We start from the raw sequence: 17,838 nt of genomic DNA, 5'->3' as shown, positions 1-17,838 counted from the left end.
TCAATCAAGTTGCCTGCTTGTGTGCTTCCAATCTAACTTACGTGCTTTATCTAGCTTTGTTTGGGTGAATTGATCTAGCGTGATCTAAAACAAATGCAGTATTTCCATCAAGAAAAGTATATGCATATATATATATATATATATATATATATATATATATATATATATATATATATATATATATATATATATATATATAAACTCTATTAGTGACTTTAGGTGAGGAATAATATTCCTCACCTTGGTCAATCGACCGAGCGAAACGTTAGTCAATGTAATTTTAGATCGATGGAAAAGTTAACCGGTCGCCCACCTCCCCCGGATGTAAAAAAAAACAGCCCACTGCCCCGGTCCGTTCCTCTCTTCCTCTCCTCCCAATCTCCCATCCCCTCATCCGGAGGCAGCGGCAGCGACGGCACCGGAGGGACGACCCGGCGGCGAGGACTACCTCTCTGGCACGCGGAGTACTTCCTTTCCTCTCTCATGCGGTAGGGACTCAGAGGCGCCGTGGGTGGTGTAAGGTCCGGGCGAGCTCAGCAGCGACAACGGCCTTCTCCGGCGTCCCTCTCCACCGCCGGCGGTATTATCGCTAGTAAGATCACCCCCCCTCCTCCTCAACTTCCCTATCCTCCTCGATGAATTCTGAATTTCTAGGTTTAGGGTTATTGGTTTTTGGGAGCGGTGCAGGGGAAGAGGAAGAAAGGCAAGAAATGAAAGGAAAGAAAAATGAGGAGCTCAGGCGATGGAGGTAATGCTGGAGACGGGCTCCTGGCTGTGGGATCAGAGGTGTAGATCATAGCGGAGGAGATGAGCCATGTGGATGGCATAGAAGAGGGGGAGCTCAAGGCCGCGGAGACGAAGGAACAACAGTACAGTATCAGGCTTCGATCTGGCTGAGATATTTTTTTGTTTGTCACGGGACATGTGAATCCTCTCTCTGGTTTTTCTTTTGTCTAAATTTGACTAATTTCCATCGTGTAGCAATAAATGATTGGTACGACTTAATTGAATGTTTGTAATGATGTAAATAAAGAATCAACCTGTACCTAGCTGACAATGCTAATTCTCTCTAATTTTGTGTTAATTGAAATTTCCACATACGTATGAGCAATATTTCTTAATTAAAGAATATTCACTTTACGAGGATTTTTGTTCTGTGCTATTCTTAAGATAAGATTTGAATTGATGATGCTAACTTTATGTTTTATGAATTTATTAGGCAAACGAGGAATTGGAATTCTGCCAAGCAATCTAGGAGTAGAAGAATATGTATGCAAGGGACTTGGAGACGAGGCAATGGTGCGCTGGTGAGAACACTATTGTTCTGATGCGTTAGGATTAGGATTGGGGTTCGGCTGCTCTTCAGTTTGTTATATCAAGGTTTGTTGCATCAGTCACTTCAGGAGATTGTCATGTACGCCAGGAAATTAGCTTGATTCAAAGATAGTACAATCAGGCATAGCTGTTGGCGTAGCTAGCTGGACTATGCAGTTACCTAATTGGAATTCACGACTAGTGTCTTCGGCAGTTCCAACAAATCAAAGATTTTGTATAAAGCAAACCAATTTTTCCTATTAGCAAACATTAACTGTGTTAGTTGCATAAGAACAGGACAAGGCGAGTGTTCTATTTTGGAGTTTGTTAAGCCATCTACAAAAAATGAATAACCCGATTTAGATTAAGGAGTGTTTACTAGTTGTGTGCTCATATAAGTACATGGTTTAGGTGTACGTGAATCTTTTAAATCGTTCTTTTTTAGGACAATTTCTGAGACTGTTTTTCCTTTTACCCAAAGGTTTTGAAGCTTTGGGAGCCTGCGGCCGGTTCGGTGGATGACATCAGCAAGCGCCGGCCCGCCTCGGCACAGCTGCGGGTGGTTATATGGTGGGCGGAGCACACGAGTGAGCTTCGATGTCAGGGTACGGTGGCAAGCTAAATCCTGAGTCCAGCTAGGCTTTTTTTCCGTTCAGATTTTGTTACTGTTTTCCATTCGGGATTTCATGGTGAGCAAACCTAGAATTTGCAGTTGTTTGTTTCAGAAATTCATGTCCTGACATCAAATTTCGTTTGTAAGGTAAATCCTGCCAACAAGTCGATGCTATGGGGTTACTAGTTCTCTTAATTTTTCTATTCTAATTTTGTATGCAATTTAGATGAATATTGTCTATTTAATTCAGGTATACGTTCCACATGCTTGTGAGGTACACATTTCGTAGGTCCAGATGTAAGTGTTTGCTTGATTTGTCGCTCAAGTTTCATGTTCAAATGATGCTCCTTGACTTCAATACAATGTTGGTATGTAGGATGACTATCTATGCAACTTATCATGCACAAATTAAAAAATGCTTGGCTCCTCTTCTGCATGTCTCCAAGGAATAATTTCTGATGTATAATGAGATAATGATTATTTCTTTTTATTTCTTATCATGCGGCTAGTTGCTACAAAAAATTAACACATACATCGCCACTTATCATTAAAACAAAATCATATCTGCCAAGTTTCTACATTCCGTCGAAGCTTGCAGATTTACCATCTATTTTGGTACATTATTGAAACAAATCGTAACCATGGATTCTATATGGAAGATCGAAATATCATTTTTACATTAGGTTCATGTACTGTAAGGAATCGACTTTGTTCATCTTCAACCCATTTTCCTATCTTGCAAAGCTGTCCATTAAAGTATGGTCAATTTATACTCTATGACTTAATACATTTGTAACACTGTCATAGTGCCATTGACATGCTCTTTTTTCACTCCATTTCATATTGATTCATCTACATGGTTATATGCATGCTTTTGCATACATAACTTATCCAGTCCGCTATTGATCATTTCAATTTTTCATCCCGGCAGTACGCTGATAGCCTAACTAGTCTGCTATTGATCATTTCCATTTTCATCCCGGCAGTATGCCGATATCTATAAGCAAGCCAATAGTTCCAAAACGTTGCTTCACAATTACTCGGCAGTATTTGTCTATTTGAGCAGCACATAGCTGGCTTCGGTGGGTAGCATGGCATGTCCATTCTCAATTGAAGTTGGTCTGAAAATATCGAACTCTGCCATGAAGTAGAAAAGGTAGAACTTTCCTTCATATCGTTGATTTTTCTTACTCTTCCTTTTGTGAAGCTGTGTAGCATTCTTCCTTTTACTACCTGTAATTTCTTCGTGTGTTGCAATACATGCATGGATCTATTAATTTATCACTCCTAATTATTTAATGTTGAATTCCAAGATCTGGTGAGTGGGATATGTACTAACGAGTTATTTTGCAGATAGCCACCGTCCATAGCTCTCAGGTGAATGTGGCAAGGCCAAAAAACAAGTTTTCCATTGCCGGATATCCAACAGATCAACTGGTGTTATGGATGCTTCTTATAGATATTTTGTTGCCATTTCAAACATCAAACACCAACTACTCACAATGGAGACAGGAAACGTGTAGCTTCTGATGTCAACTAAGTGAGCCTGCCAATTGTGGCAATGGAAGGAGGTGGCATGTCGTCTCATTCATGAGGCTATTAGTTTCATAACAAACATTTTCCAATTGCATGTCTTTTGTAAAGTGTTCAAACTGTTTTTTGAGCAAAGAAATGAAATTTCAAAGACTTTACCTAATTTTACTTTTTTTCCGATTGTAATACTAAATCAATTTGTCACAGTTGTTTTCCCTTCGTAATAGTCTTGCAGTTTGTAGAACAATCCAAAGTATGCAGGCCTTTCAATTTTGCTAGAGACTAGATGTAATTGGCCAAAGATACGTACAATATACACACACATCCTATGGGTAAAAAAGTCAGGAACGCCTCTACTGCTCATTCCGTAATATTACAACGGCATTATTTTTTTTTACAGTCATTTTGATCCGCCAGATTAGTTGCAACCATGAACGACCTAAAAAGGGGACTTCATGTCGTAAGTTTACCTCCCTCTTTTTTTTTTACGAAATGGAAGCTGATTCTTTCTTCGACCTGTAATCCTACCTCAAGTGCTTTCACTTCTTACCTTTTCATGTAGTGGTCGTGGGAGATGGACTGGGGTGAGGAATAAGAATTCCTCACCCAGGGTGACGAATAGCGCGACCCTATATATAAGACCCAGGGTGAAGAATAAGTAATTCTTCACCCTGGTGCATCCACCGAGCCACGGTCTGGCTTAAGCAAACCTCGACACCTCGATCGCTTTAAAATTATGTTTCAGCCCTGTAAATTTACGTCGATGGGAGGGGTTCGCTGGTCGTTCAAGAAGCCCACCCCGTCGTTAGTTGGGGTCATGTACTTGTATCTTTTCTAACCAGCTATGAGCGGTTAATTTTCGAGCATGAATAGCAAGCGGCGGCTGGGTCGACGCCGTTTCTCTCCCCTGTCCGTCCTCCGATTGCGGAGGCGGCAACAGTGACGACAACTGTGCCGGAGGGACGACCTGGAGGCGAGGGCTACTCCCCACCCTGGCGTGTGGAGTACTCCCCCGTTCCCTCTCTCATGCGACCAGGAGTCGAAGTGGCGACAGTGCAAAGATCCGATCGACGCGAGTTCGGCGGCGACAGCGGCCTTCTCCGGCATCCCTCCCCACCGCTGTTCGTCTTCTCGCCGGTAAGAACTCCCTCCTCCTCTTCCCCTTTTCTCATCATTTAATTTCTGAATTTTTAGGGTTAGGGTTCTTATTTCTTAGGAGCGGAGCAAAGGAAGCACGGGTTGCCCAACAAGCTGCTCCTCCGGTTGCCGCCGCACAATGAGAAGGCAGTGGACGGGAAGAGTGGAGCTCCTCGTTGATCTCAAGCGCAAATTTTGGGATTCAGCCCCAACAAGAACCCTCATTCTATCCGACAACAAAAAGCCCTTATTTTGTACGCGGTTCATCCTCACTTATTAATAGAGAACGTACTATTGCTTGCTTCGTCAGTTATCAATAGCGAGCTAAATTTGTTTTTTCAGGCTAAAAGAAGCAGATTGGTCGTAGTCGGTTGCTTATATGTAGAAAGGTGTCTTTTTGTTTTTTTATCAAGGAATTGATGGCAAAGGATATTTGCGTTGATGTTTTGGTAGTCGCTTGTGTAGACCATGTTTGTTTCAGTGGGCAGTGCAACATAGAAACACGACCTCTGCAGACTCAAGTCGCTGCACTATGTTGCCCTGATGTGTTCTTTCTTATTTTTGTATTCTTCCCAAGATTTGGTGTTTCCTCTTTTCTGAATAAGAACACTAGATTATGGATATTTTTAGAGAATAAGAAATGCAATCGTTGTATCATGCATGATAATAGATTTACTTTGATTGTAGGTTAATTTGTTTGTGCTACATATTGATAACTTGATTTGGTTAATTCGCATGACTTTTTTCTTTTTCTTTCACAGGTCAGTGTGTGTCCCAACGCTTGTTAGATAATCATTTTTACTCTTTGTAATGACATCATGGAGAACTACCAGCTAGTACTACTCTGCCACGACTACTTTTCTGCTAGATTTCACTGTCACATCATCAAACCTATGGACTAAAAAAATCACGCATCAAAAGAAGAAGAAAAAAAAAACATTCCCCCAATAGTTCAACACTTCTTCAGACTTTATGCAAATATTGTGAATATTTTTTCTATCCTCTGAAGGTGTTATGACTTGAATCACGAATGCCAGTGTAGTAATTAATTAGATTCTCGGAGCCTAGCTCTATCTCGTATGCTCTTCTATCGATTGAAAGCATTCAGTCATGCTTATTTGAAATCTTTTCGCATTGTAGTTCATATACGTCTCCGTGGATCACTGAGATGTAATTTTTTTTAATAACTCAACTGTAGTTTGCCATTAACTAGTTTCAAAATGTTTCGAAAATGCTACTTACATGCAGGAAGAGAAAATAGTATACTGACAAGCACCTACCATGCCCCTACTGTGATTTCAGCTGTAGTTTATGGTATACTAACAAGTACTCCCTCCGTTCCTAAATATAAGTCTTTTTAGAAGTTTTAAATGGACTACAACATATGGATGTATATAAACATATTTTAGAGTGTAGATTCACTCATTTTGCTTGGTATGTAGTCCCTTGTTGAAATCTCTAAAAAGACTTATATTTGGGAACGGAGGGAGTAAGTACCTACTATGTCTCTATTTGTTTTTACCTGGGCCCCTAATATAGTTTCAGCTGTAGTTAATGGTATAGTAACAAGCACCTACGATGCTCCTATTTTATTTAGCTGGGCCCCTAACAATTTCCGCTCTAGTTGGTCTTTGGAAATGGTATATGTGGAAATAAAGAACTATGCATCTATGCCTCTCATTCTGTCATTCTACTAAGTAGTCAATTTTTTAGTTTCTTTCTTCTCCTCAGTGATATGCCAACATGTTTCAGCTCAGCACATAGAGTAATTAGATGGTCCTTCTGCTGTGGTTTACTAGATTGTCAGCAATCATCCAAAAGTTAGTTCCTTTAATGTGACATAGATTTGGAAAAATGTATCCATCCATCTAGCAGAAGGTAGTGTAACAAGCATAAGTAGCTAGTGATCCAGACAAAGAAAACCACTAAAGAGATGGCAGGAGTCTTGGCGAGTGCTCTTAATCTAGAGATTCCTGGAGCCATTTTTACATTATGCAAGCATAACAGAAGAGATAAAATGTAGACACTTTTAGGCTCATACTTCAAATAAGCCTGACATTAGCTTGATCTGTAATTAACAGTATGACAACAACTACACATAGCATTTGAGACGAAAAAAATGTGGACATAAAATGGGAGCAGAATAGCCAGAGACTTTGAACTTCAATTACCATAAAGTCCTATATTAAAAGGTATTATTTCTGCCTGATGCTTGCGCAATTTCTGTTATCATCTAGTTTAATTCTCTGTATGTATATGTTGTAAGTAAAATTATGCATGCGTTTTTTTCCTCTAGGAAAGAGCATTCCTCTATTTCTGTTATCATCTAATTTAATTCTCTGTACGTATAACGTTAGAAGTAAAAATCTGCATGCGTGTGTTCCTCTAGCAAAGAGCATTGCTCTATTTATCTTGGACCATCATGTCTCATTCACTGGTTGTTGGTAAGAATCTATCCATGTTTTAATGTTTTTGTGACTACAGCTTGTAGTTGTAAAATCTGTCATTAAGCTTCAACAGTTCACTCTGCAAGCTTCATTCAAGTGCAGTATGTGAGGACCCAACTGCGAGCATCTGAAGTTAGAACACTGCAGACAGAGATTCAGTTCAGTTTGAACTCGAAGCCGTTGGCGCAAACCTCCCAGTACCATCCATCTGCAATCTGAGATGCTCCTCCGACGCCCATACCGCTTCGCCTCCTCCTCAAGCTCTGGATAGTGTCCATCCCGCATCGGACGGCTGAAGATCGCGGGCGCGTCGCTGTTCACCTTTCGGGCAAAGAGAACAATGTCTACCAGCTTCTGTTTTTTACTTTCTTACTGTTCCTTCATTTTGTAAGGCTATAAAACCCAGTTTCTAGATCGCTGGAAAACCATTTCATGTAGTATTAGGGTTTCCCCCTTAGCCGCAAGTGTTCCTGGTTGACCTTATGTTCCTCTTGTATTGCGCTCAAACTCTCTAATTCATCCAATAAAGATAGCTAGTTCGAGTGGATTCAGTCTCAGTTTCTGAATCTTGATCTTCAGAGTTCAGACCAACTTGGGTTTGACACAGTCGACTGAAATTATCCCATTGGCTTTGACTAATTAGAGTTCCACTTAATTGCTAGGTTGCTCATTCTAAAGTTCATGATCCTGCATGTGAGCAAAGGATGTGGTAAGCGCAGTTTTGTCTCATAGTTTTGTAGACTTTATTCACCATGACGATTTATCGAGTCTGAACAATGGGTGCAAGGGAGCTTCCAGGAAGACTGGAAGATGCTAGGCATCAACCATTTTGAGGCTGTTTTAGCAAGACCTGATGTTTTGGTGCATATAGCGCAGTGTAACATTATCAAGTCAGTTTGTTTTTGTAATTATAGGTCGCCTTATCCGTATGTGTTACCCCAACCATTAGTATTTTGCATGATGCTGAAGGTAATTTGTGTTCAGAAATTTACATTGTGTATTTGCATAGTTGGCTAGTAATATCATTACCTGACAGGCTCCGGACACATTCCTATAGAACCTTAATTGTCAAAAAAGACTATAACCGTATGGAGCTATTTCATTCCTTTAACAGTATACTTCTGCTGCAGAGCTAGTACACTGGAAAGCAGGGGCAGAGCTCGGCCATGCGCGCAACTGCATTTGCTGTCATACCAATAACCGGAAAGATTATGCTAATCTCCTTGATTTCACCGAGAATTGCAGCTTTATGACGCTGAAAATTCGTCTCATGGTTCTTTAATAGAATTACGAGTCAGGTTTGAAAACAATTATCTGCTTACCTTCTTTCCCCATCCATGCCGTGACTTTACCTCGCACACGCCTGGGGAGTGGAGAGCAGGACAGTTTCCTCTGCTCCATGTCGTAACTTTATTATGCTGGATATGGCGCCCACTTCACTGTAATTTTACCTCATAGCTATTGTTTCTTATACGGTGGTCGTTGTTTGGTTGTATGTGTGGTTCGTACGGGTCCTCATCCAGAGTGACGAATAGCGCGACCCTACATATATATATATATATATATAGATAATGGATTTATGTTAAAAAAAAGGATTGGGTCGATACTGGCCGTCGCCATCGGTTGAAATCTGAAGATCCATTCATTCGCCACCGAGTTGACATTGACACCAGAAAGCAGCCGCCGGAACACAAGGATAACTTAACCACCCCTGTCTGTCATGCGGCATTAGCGTTGATATTTTTCCAAAAGCACCGCCTGCATATGCATCTCGGCACTGTGCTGGACGGCGGGTCTGGAGTGGATGCAAAGCAAAACCACCTAGTCAAACAAAGATCAAAGGCACATGACCGGAGGTGAGGTGACATTGGCTCCACAAACCAGCCAGAAACCTCAGCCACGAATGATTGATTCTATGAACGATAGAAGAATGGGTGCTCCAACTTGGCTGGCAGTCTCGTCCCGCAGCGTTCGTTTTGACCGAGCACAGGACCCCAGGTCATCAGTGAGCGTTACGAGGCACGGGCTCCCTGGCTCGTGTAACCATGCGACGGCGACCTGCAATCCACTGGACGCTACGCTGCCGCTGCCGGTCGCCAGGAAGAAAACCTTGAGCCAATGGGCGGAGTTTACCATGCCCTGTGGACCGCTCGTCAGACGCTGCCGGGCAGAAGAACAAATCTCCGTGCCAAGTGCAGCTCCATCGAGTACCTGCCGTCCTGGCGTGGGTCTGCTCTTCCACAGCTTTCGTTTTACTGGAGCCTCTTCTGCGATCAGGACAGGTTCACAGCGGTTTTTGACCCTTCTTCTACCTCATCGGTTGCTGTTAGCCATACGAAAATATACTGGTAGTAATATACCCTGTCGTAGATAATTATGTTGGGAAGTTGCCAAGTTGGACTATGTCGCGACTTTTTGTGGAAATTCACTAGCGCCGAGATTTGAGTTGGATGTCGCTGGGATGGGGACAGCCTACTAGCCGGGAGCACCAACACGATCCACGAATCCAATTCCCATCTGTTTGCCTGAGCAGACCCATGCTCATTCAAGACCGCCATAACTTTTTAACACTCGGGTCGCCATCGATACACAACAGCTTCCTTTAAAAAATCTGGATAAACATCAGCTGGGTTCGACTCAAGATTCAACGGAAGTGGGATGGAGTATCCGACACAACTTCCTCTTCAACCACGCAACGTGCGCTCTGCCGCCGCTCGACTGTTTTTGGCTGCGGCAATTGCGGCATGTGTGCCTACGTACGGTACCGTCCGTCCATTTTACGGTCGGGTGGCCACACGGAAATGTTGAGGCCAACACCGCGCGACCCCAAACGGAGGTCCGTTTTATCCGGATTCTGTACATTTGGGTAGATCAATGAAGTCGTGTCCGGACGTGTCCTAGGATGTGATGGTCGTGCGCCCAGCGCACGGTCCTATCCCTTTGCCCCAACCTGTCCGTCGCGGTCAAAAATACCCATATTTTTATCAAAACTAATTTTACATCCCAAATGTTTGTCTGAAAATTAAAATAGTTTTACTACCAAATAGAGTTGTCTACACTGAACATAAAATGGACCAATACATCTATTGGTTGCAAATGTGATCCCACACGTGCTCTACCAAGTCATTTTCAAGATTCAAATAAGTGTGCCAATCATGCATCTCACGGTGGAATTGGGCAAACTGTTCAAATGTGGCCGGGTCTTGGTGCAGGGGCTCAATATTTTCACCTTGATAATCAAATCCTTGGTCGAAGATACTCTCATCACGCTCGTCCTCGACGATCATATTGTGCATGATCACACAAGCAGTCATCACCTCCCAAAGCTTTCTTTCATCCCATGACAGTGCGGGGTTTCGAACGATACCCCACCGGGATTGAAGCACACCAAAAGCACGTTCCACATCCTTTCTAACACTCTCTTACATTTGGCTAAATCTCTTTCTCTTCTCACCTTGAGGTTTTGAGATTGTCTTCACAAAAGTTGACCAATGAGGATATATACCATTTGCTAGATAGTATCCTTTGTTGTACTGGTGACCGTTGATCTCAAAGTTGACAGGTGGGGGTGGCCTTCTGCAAGCCTCGCGAAGACTGGAGAACACTGCAGCACGTTGATATCATTGTGAGAACCTGCCATACCGAAGAAAGAATGCCATATCAAAAGATCCTGTGATACCACCGCTTCTAATATGACAGTGCACGCCTTGACATGCCCTTTGTACTGACCCTGCCAAGCAAATGGACAGTTCTTCCACTCCTAGTGTATACAATCTATGCCGCCAAGTATGCCTGGAAAGCCTCTAGCTGCGTTGGTCGCCAACAATCTCTCTGTATCAGCGGCAGTTGGCTGCCTCAAGTACTCTTGGCCAAACACCTCGATCACAACCTGGCAAAACTTGTACATTAACATCAGACATATTGTCTCACTCATACGCACATACTCATCCACCAGATCGTCTGGAATTTCATATGCAAGCATGCGGATGGCCGCGGTGCATTTCTGGTAAGAGAAGAATCCAAGCTTGCCAAGGGCATCCGTCTTGCACTCGAAGTATGGGTCATGAACAACCACTCCCTCTCGGATACGATTGAACACATGCCTTGCCATTCGAAAACGGTGACGGGATTTATCCGGCTTGAAGAGCGGGGTGTTGTGTCGTGGAATTGTCACGGCAGATGTCCTTAGTGTCAGGACTTAGTCGCGAGGCCAACGCATCTATGTGGTAGCTTGAGAGGGGTTGAGCGGGACGACAGACACGATGTTTTACCCAGGTTCGGCCCCTCACGGTGGAGGTAAAAGCCGACATCCTGCTTCATTGATATTGATAATGATGACCACGGTTACAAGAGTGCTCTATCTCGAGAGCTATTGTCTAAACCTAACTTGTCCAACTCGTGGAACTTGTAAATCTTGTCCCTCTTGGGGTGCCCTGCCCCTCCTTATATATGTTGAAGGGGCGGTTTACATGACTAGTCTTATTAGGACTAGGATTACTTTATTACAAGTGGAGTCCTAGTCTTGCCTCCTTTGTAAGGGAATAATCCTTGTGCTTTTCCCATAAACCGGCCCACCATTAAACGTGAACCGACCTTCTGGGCCATGGGCCTCGTCATCCATCTGACCCGCCCGCCGGGTTACTAATAAACCGCCAAGACCGGGCGGGTAGCCCGTGAACCGCCAAGCTCCGGGCGGGTTACCAGTGAGTCATCCAGTCCGGCCGGTTTATACTTCCGGCCGGTTTACGCCACGGGGTATATCCCCGACATGTTGGCAAAGTAATCGGCATAGAGCAGGGCGTGGCCTCTCTCCCTGTTGCGGTTCAGGTTGGGAGCACGGCCATGGACTGACCCCCTATACCGAGGAAGCTGCCGTTGAATATGGTCGTGAACAACCAGTGCAGCCACCACGAGATCTTCATCATCCGACGACGAATCATCCGACGAACAAAGGAAGTGATGGAAGAAAAACTCATCTCCACTGTCCATACCTTTGTGGGAAAAATGCCGAACACCTTGCGGTCGTGGTGGCGAAGAGGCCGCGATGATCACCTCGACGCAGTAGGGGTGGTTGCCGGCCGGCTACTGGCCGCTCTGGAGCTCTCGTCGGAAGCTGCCGAGGCCGCCGTGGTACGTCGCCGGCGGTTGTCTCCCTTCTGCGACCGGCAAATACGATGACGGCCAAACCTTCGATCGATGGCCAAAACTACGGCCAAAGCGCTAGCGTGGTGGCGGCCATGTCGAGACGTGGTTTGGTAGGGACGGCCGGGGGCTGCGCGGTGAGGAGGCGGCCAGAGAATAGCGGCGGGCGGCGGCGAGGCGGGGCGGGAAAGAGAGGGCGGAAGCGTTGGGAGCGGAGGGACTGCTAGTGTCCCCGATATGCGGGCCACGGAGGGGACAAGGACGTGCGTTCAAGCCGTCCGCGCGTGTCCGTTTCACCCCAAACCAAGCGCAAGTTTGGATCAAGGATGAGTCGAAAACGAACGAAATTCAGACATTTGTCCGTTTGAGTCTGCGCACTGGACCGCGTTATTCGTCTGTTTTATCCTAAACGGACGCGCGCGGACAAGATGCGGTCGCGTGGTGAAGTTGGCCTGACAAGTAACCCGGCGCCGACGGCCCAAGATCGCACGAACCAGAATATTGAGCACTTGTAGTAGTGACGTGATACTTGCACCGAAACTTGAATATCCACTGGGAACACGAGACAAGCAAAGCTGTTCATTCTACAATCTATAGATCCGGATGAATGCCCGGCCGGTTGGAATGCTCAGTGCAGTGGATTCAGTTGACAAGTCGTCAGTCGCGGCCATGTATTGAGTAGTACACGTATATGCCGTGTACACCCGCAAGAAGGCTGGAGTGGCGATGGCCGTTCCACCACGACGAAAACTGTTGCCGGCACGTGAAGGACCAGGAACATATACAGGGCAAATTTGACAATTTTGATATGTGGACGAAAAGATTTCACAAAATGAACTGCTTTGAAAAAAAATTCACCCAGGTGACCGTTTTGAGTGGCGCCCGACACGAATGCGCCACACCCTACGGTGCAGCGCCCAGCTCGCAGGCGTTGCACGTCTGTCCAGCGTGGCACCCCGAGCCCCACTCCTGATTGTGCAGCGCCTAGCTGAAAGGAGCTGCACAGTGTAGTGCAGCGCCTAGCTGAAAGGAGCTGCACTATCTTATATAAAACTGTTGTAACTTTTAATCCCTGTATCCGATGAAAACGTGCCTTACATGAATGTTGTGTATTTTTCTGTGCTCTACGCAATGGTGGCATTTTCATCTATGTTAGGATCAATTTGCTTGATGAAAACTCTGTGGCAAAAGTGCATCATAATATAAATGACAGAATCTGTTAAAATTTGCAAACTTGGCTTGATGATATCCATTGACCTATAGCTCTTATGCATTTGCATCCTACATGAGTTTTGCACTATGCAATGTGTACTTTCACACCATGCATGTCCTTGCCATGTTAATCATCTTTAATATGTTCATTTCGTGCATCTAAGTGACTAACACGATATAAATGAACTTCTACCCCAAAAAGTTGCATTTTGTAAGATCCATAGTAATTAATCCTGGCATCATATGAATATGATCTAATTATGGAAGTTGGAAAATCGATCTTATGTCTACTTTATGTCTGATACGGGCATGGCATCATCAATTGTTAATGCTATCGAAGCTAAGCCAGTTAAGGAGAGAAGCCATTGGAAAATAATGTCATGCATGTGGTCAGATTGCATCGAGGAAACGATGGTCATGTACGTCAGTTGTGTGGATCGAGAATAAATTCTGTAATTAGCAGACCAAAGATCAACGAAGTGTTGCATGCATTAGATTCAAGACAAAGAGACGTGCATGGTCATGTACGCATAGTATGACCAGATTTGGACTATAAGAAAAACATGGCGTGGGGAGGATCATCATGGGGCAGTTTTGGTTTATTCGTGAGTTATGAGACATACAGAAAACATCCGAGTTTCGGGCGACCATATCTTGTATATCATCTGTGATTTTTCTATCGTGAAAATTTACTAGCAACGAAGGGTTGATCATCACATCAACACCTACGTGCTGATCCAAGGGGATCATTATTTTTATTCATGTATTTTCATACGTGGGTGAAAATTATTCTTAGAGGTTGCAAGGAGGAACAAGAAGACGGACCGTTGATCAAGCATCGCCGTGAAAGACCGGGCCATCTACACGAACAAATTAGCGTCTCGCTAGTCCGTTCCTCATCAATGTCCATGTCATTTTCGTACCCACTAAATATTTGCATCACTATGTTGTTGGGACACTAAAGTACCTAAGGGAATATTCTACTAGATTAACACGTTAATTTCACCAAGTCACTGGATGTCAATAGAACTTTGCATTTTGTAAAGATATATACTTATATACTCTTAAAATTTAACACTTATAATGTTTGTTGTCAGTAGCAAGAGCACATGTTCTTTGATTTGACCTCAGCTTTTAGGCTACTGAAAAAAGATGTAGTTGCTTGTATTGCGTACTGCTATATATATAGGGTATAAGGTCGGTACAGAGTGAGTCGGTTTGAACTTGATAGCTTAGGACACCCTAGTGCTAACCAGGATGACAAAACAGAATTAGCAGAAAAACTAGTTGTTGGTGCTACTAGCTGGAAGTCAGAAGGCTTATCTTACTAGAATAATGAAAAACAAAGTTTAGCTAGCAGGAAAACTAAACCAATCTGCACAAAATTCTAAATGGAAAACATATCAAGTTCATGCCAAGGGGTTTGGTAAAACTCAAGATATGAACATGTTTTGTGAAAACACGTGTGGTATACTGAAAGTAGACATGGAGATGCTCAAATTCATATATAAAGTTATTCCATATGAAGCACGGTTGATTTACTATGCATTTTACAAAATGCGAAGTTCTCTTGACATCGAGGGACTTGGTGAAATTCATAAGTGTTAATCTGGTAGAATATTGCCTTAGGTACTTTAGTGTCTCAAAAACATAGTGATGCAAATATTTAGTGGGTATGAAAATTACATGGAGATAAAGTAGACATAAGATTTTCCAACTTTCATAGTTAGATCATATTCATGTGATGCCAGGATTAATTACTATGGTTCTTACAAAATGCAACTTTCTGTAACAAAAGTTCATTTATATCATGTCAGTCACTTACATGCAAGAAATGAACATGTTAAAGATGAACATGGCAAGGATAGGCATGGCGTGAATGTACACATTATGTAGTGCAAAACTCATGTAGGATGCAAATGCATAAGAGCTATAGGTCAATGGATATCATCATGCCAAGTTTGTAAGTTTTAAGAGATTCTGACAGTTATATTATGGTGCACTTTTTCCACAGAGTTTTCATCAAGCAAATTGATCGTAACAGATAAAAATGCCACCATTGCGTAGAACATAGAAAAATGCACAACATTGATATAAGGCACGTTTTCATCGGATACACGGATTAAAAGTTATAACGGTTTTAATATAAGATAGTGCAGCTCCTTTCAGCTAGGCGCTGCACTACACTGTGCAGCTCCTTTCAGCTAGGCGCTGCACAACCAGGAGTGGGACCCGGGGTGCCACGCTGGACAGACTTGCAACGCCTGCGAGCTAGGCGCTGCACCGTAGGGTGTGGCGCCTTCGTGTTGGGTGCCACTCAAAACGGTCAGCTAAGTGAATTTTTTTGCAACGCAGTTTATTTTGTGAAATGTTTTCGTTCACAGGTCAAAATTGTCAAATTTTCCCATATACAGAATCGAGTTTCATAGCGGCCAGGCAGGAGGCACCGCAGCAAAGCTTAGGCCAACTCCACCGCGCGACCCTATCATGTCCGGTCCCGTCCGTTTGGGGTAAAACAGACAAAGGAGGCGACCCAGCGCGCGACGACCCGGACCCATCTTGTCCGTTTTGTGTCCGGGCCGACCCATTTCGGGCGCAAACTTGCGCGGGTTTGGATCGCGACGGACATCAAACGGACGCGTGCCTCGTCCGCATCGGGGCCGCGTGGCAGGCGGCCACCTACCTACCACCCGTCCACATCAATGCACACGAGAGGGCGGCCCCACCTGTCATCCGCACATCGAACGGTCGTCGTCCTTCTTTAAATGGGAAGCATGGACGGGTCGTCGTCCACACTGCCCCACGCCATCCCGCGGCCTCCTCGAAACCCGACAGCCCCAGTCCCAAACCCTAGCCAACACCTCGCCGGTCGGTCGCCCGCAGCTATGGGCCGCAAAAGGCAAGCATGACCGCGAGGCTGGTTCCTCGTCGGGACGCCGTCGCGGCTCGCCATCGCCACCACGCCGGGCCCCCACACCACCCGCCTTCTCCATCGCGCCCACGTCCGCCGGCGAGCGCGACCGACATTACGTTCGCTCGTCGGTGTGCCACCATTATTGGGAGACGAGGACGCCGCTCCCCTGGAGCGACATCCATCTCCCCAATAACTGGCATCTCTCCGCCGATCGGGTCTCGACCCCGCCGGTCCCGACGAGCGGCCTTGCCTGCGACAAGGAGATCGAGCGCCCCCGCCGCCTCCTCCCCGATGACCTCTTCTACGACCCCAGGTACGCCCCCGACTCCGGGCTCTGGGACACCTGGTTTCGTGACGAACACGACACCAGGTGCGCGTCGTTCTTCACCGGCACCTCGACGGGGCCGCGACGGCCACGATAGGAGCGCGCAGCGCCTGCTCCCCAGGAGCGCGGTCGTAGGCGGGTGCGCAGCGTCACACCCGCGCCGTCGCCTTCGCCGTCTCCATCGCCGCCACCACCTCCTCGCATGACGGAGGAGGAGGAGGCCCGTCTCATGGCGCGTGTCATGGAGGACTCCATGTACACGCACGATGAGCGGCAATGGGAGGGCCTGGAGGAGATGACGGCCCACTCCGCTGCCGGCGAGGTAGCCATCCCCGAGGAGGAGGAGCCGGTGGCCGCGTTCCAGTAACTGCTGGGCCAGGGGTGGGGCTGGTCCTGCACTGCTCCGGTGATGGCCGCCGGCGTGGGCGTAAACTGGTGCCCCACTCCGCCGCGGTCACCGGAGCGGGAGGCGTTGCCACGGGAGGAGGTGGTGCAAGCACCTCCCGCCGTCCAGCCCGCCCCCGTCTACCAGGCACCACCGGCCCACCTGTGGACGCTGCCGGCCTACATCGACCTCGTCAGCGATGACGACGACACCGGCGGCCAGCGAAGACGGCGACGGCCACGGCACCGACGGGCGCGGCAGGAGCGTGCGGGAAGCGTTTTTTATTTTGTTTTTATATGTTAATTATGAAACTGAGCCTTTTAAGTGGCCGTGGAAATTGGGCCGTTTTGTGGCCGACCCCTATATATGTTTTATGTTTTTTTAAATGTGTTTATTTACTTTTTTATTATTTTATTCTAGTTTTTATATTTTTTATTCACGTCCACCCCGGACACGATTTGAGGTACGACCGCGCGGTGGGCGCACGCACGATCCATCTAACAAAGTCAAACACGGGCGAACCCATCGACACCCCAAAGGAACAAAATCCGGCCAATCGGGACGTCCGTTTGGGATCGTGCGGTGGAGTTCGCCTTAGACTACCCACAGTGGAAGTAACATAGGTGGTAACATCACACTTATCTAGGTAAAATAGATGATGTAGCATGTAATTAATGAATAAAGAGAGGCATGTGATAACATAACTAGTTACTGTAATATCACACATATTAAAAAAATATAAATCTATAACCTAATAAATGAAGTGATGCATGACACAACACATATATTAATCCCACTGTGAAGGTAGTAAGTCAG

General features: G+C 45.4%; 2 long non-coding RNA genes across 7 annotated transcripts; both read left to right on the top strand.

The window, feature by feature from the left end:
• Positions 1-287: 287 nt before the first annotated feature.
• Positions 288-3,648, top strand: LOC123059943 (uncharacterized). 6 transcript variants are annotated; one of them, XR_006427660.1, is made up of 6 exons: positions 288-592; positions 1,229-1,380; positions 1,796-2,074; positions 2,178-2,224; positions 2,914-3,083; positions 3,281-3,648. It is a non-coding gene; the product is annotated as an uncharacterized lncRNA (long non-coding RNA). The 6 variants fall into 6 exon arrangements; XR_006427658.1 differs by having other exon boundaries at positions 2,178-2,295; XR_006427661.1 differs by having other exon boundaries at positions 1,796-1,919; positions 2,027-2,074; positions 2,178-3,083; positions 3,281-3,647.
• Positions 3,649-4,170: 522 nt separating this feature from the next.
• LOC123057648 (uncharacterized) lies at positions 4,171-5,289 on the top strand. The gene is made up of 2 exons (XR_006426898.1): positions 4,171-4,597; positions 4,677-5,289. It is a non-coding gene; the product is annotated as an uncharacterized lncRNA (long non-coding RNA).
• Positions 5,290-17,838: the final 12,549 nt, after the last annotated feature.

This window comes from Triticum aestivum, chromosome 3A, assembly GCF_018294505.1.
Source record: "Triticum aestivum cultivar Chinese Spring chromosome 3A, IWGSC CS RefSeq v2.1, whole genome shotgun sequence".
Lineage (NCBI taxonomy): Eukaryota > Viridiplantae > Streptophyta > Magnoliopsida > Poales > Poaceae > Triticum > Triticum aestivum.
Note: the sequence above shows the minus strand (reverse complement) of the source record. Positions and strands in the feature narration are given on the sequence as shown.